General features: G+C 34.0%; 2 non-coding genes across 2 annotated transcripts; one reads left to right on the forward strand and one right to left on the reverse strand.

The window, feature by feature from the left end:
- Window positions 1-143: 143 nt before the first annotated feature.
- Window positions 144-216, reverse strand: Trnaa-agc. The gene has a single exon. It is a non-coding gene; the product is annotated as a tRNA-Ala (tRNA).
- Window positions 217-733: 517 nt separating this feature from the next.
- On the forward strand, window positions 734-854 carry LOC115241834. The gene has a single exon (XR_003884972.1). It is a non-coding gene; the product is annotated as a U5 spliceosomal RNA (small nuclear RNA).
- Window positions 855-2,357: the final 1,503 nt, after the last annotated feature.

Here is a 2,357-nt window from a genome sequence, read left to right on the forward strand (position 1 = left end):
TATAATTATTTATAAAGATATCAACACAAATGTATTTTGTTATTAAAATTATATTCAAAGAATATTTTTTTCATAGAGGTTTTGTTTTTTTCTCTTATTGTACTAGTTTGTTACGCATGACAGGAGCAAAAATAAAAAGATTTTGGAGGCGCCGGGTATCGATCCCGGTACCTCTCGCATGCTAAGCGAGCGCTCTACCATCTGAGCTACGCCCCCTTTGATAACAACTTCTGAATTTTATGTATAAATAAACATTTGTATAGATATCCAATGTATTATATATTTTTTGTCAAATATAAAGATACTAAAGATTAAACTAAGAACATTTGCATAAATGTATAAATATCACAATAGTAAATAATTAAAAAAGCAATTAAAAATCAAGAAATTGTGACAGGTTTATAGCTTACAGAATAAAAAAAATTTGGTTATTTAATTAATATATTTTTATTTAAAAAAAGTTATTCACAAAGAGAAAAAGAGATATCTATTTTTAATATTTATATTTCTAAAACAATTGTAGAAGACTACAATATTGTAAGTTGCAAGAGAAGGATAGAGAAAATACATGACGCTAACAATAAGTCATCTGGGGAAACAAACCGGTCGAACAAGCCATGTGCTTTTGTGCATACGTCATCTGTAGTGTTCGCGCTGATCACTAGATGGCTAACTTTCGCGAGAGTAGAAATCACTCAGTATGCTATAAGAGACTGAGGCTGAGCATGATTCAGTACTCTGGTTTCCCTTCAAATCACGCATAAATCTTTCGCCTTTTACTAAAGATTTCCGTGGAGGGGAACAATTGATGAGTCTATAGACTAATTTTTTGTGTGCCCAACGCAAGTTGGGTCGTAATATAATTTCAAACATAAAAATTCTTTCTCTCTAATGGATTTCTTTCCGTACTTTTTAAAGTCCCAAGAAGAAATTCATATTCCCTTTCTCTCGCTTCTCATATATAAAAATATTATTTTCTAATAAAAATTTGTAAGCTGTTTATAAAGCCAATTCTCTGTTACTTGGTGTCAAGTAACAATCTTTGTAGTGTTTCGATTAAGAAGGAAAAATAAATTATTTAACTAATTGTAAGAGAGGACTGCACAACTATTTTATATATTTTGATTATACGTAAAAGAAGCGATTATTACTTTTGATTATATAATAACAATCTAGAATTGTTCGCGATGACTAAACGTTTATTCAGAAATATTTATCAAGGTAAACGAGAGATGTAAATTTTTTAAATTTAATAAATATATTTAAAACTTGTTGAAAACTAAATTTCTACGAACACTTATGTAAAACTTTAAAGAAAACTATATGTATATATATAATTTATTTAGTATTAAATTATTAAATAAAACGTAACGCAAGATAGAAGATTGCAGTAAATATGTTTAAATTGTTTTATAAGTTATTATTCTGTGTTCAACCAATCGGTATTACGAGTGTTTTAATGTAGTTACTTTGCGTACTACTAGATGACTGTAGTGTGTCAGTTTTTCGTACGAATCGCGGTTATTCTTTCACAAGGTACAGTATCAAATCAACAATACAGTAAGACAGTCGTTTCTGTCAGAAATATGTATTCGTAGCAACTGCGACTTCCTTGCCTAAAGGTATTTTCAGTTATTTATCATATCAGAATATATTGATCCATATTTATCATTTCATTAGCCTCTATTATCTCGAGATACAAAAATGGTTATAAATTTGTACGGTAACAGTTGAAGAATTCGCGCGCACGAAAATGCTCTTTGTCCCATCGCAATATGCAGTTTAATATTTTGAAAAAACCATAAAATAATGTGTGCAATAATGTAATCGTAAGCGAATTATAATTGACAAGTATGTATAAAGAAGAAAACTTTCATATTTTTGAGGAGTCGTGACACACGATTCTCATCAATGATAAATACAAGTACAATTCTAAACGAGAATCGCGCGAAAGCTTTGGTTAGGAAGATACGCGCGAGGATGTGCTCGTGTGGGGCATCTCGATGTCTCTAACAGCGGGGGTCTCCCTCGATTGAGAAAGGGACAGCCGATAACGGCGCGAAGGGTAGAGATGAAATGGAGGTTCGTTTACCCCTGGTATGGAAGAGTCACCCCGTCCTCATCGATCCTCATCCCTCCGCCTTCTCTCCACGCGTCTCCGCGCGTCTCCTCCTCCTCCTTCTCATCTCCTTCTCCCAATATCCCCTCATCCTTTCCCTCAAACTACCGCCGCTCCGGTTCCATCCCTTTCATCTCCCTCCGCTGGTTCTCTCTCATCGCGCCCTCTCTCTATTCCCTAACGTTCGCCCTTTAAGCCTTCGGCCAACGCGTTCTTTCGCATCCCTCCGTCACTCTTT

Source organism: Formica exsecta, unplaced genomic scaffold, assembly GCF_003651465.1.
Source record: "Formica exsecta isolate Colony F162 unplaced genomic scaffold, ASM365146v1 scaffold512, whole genome shotgun sequence".
NCBI lineage: Eukaryota > Metazoa > Arthropoda > Insecta > Hymenoptera > Formicidae > Formica > Formica exsecta.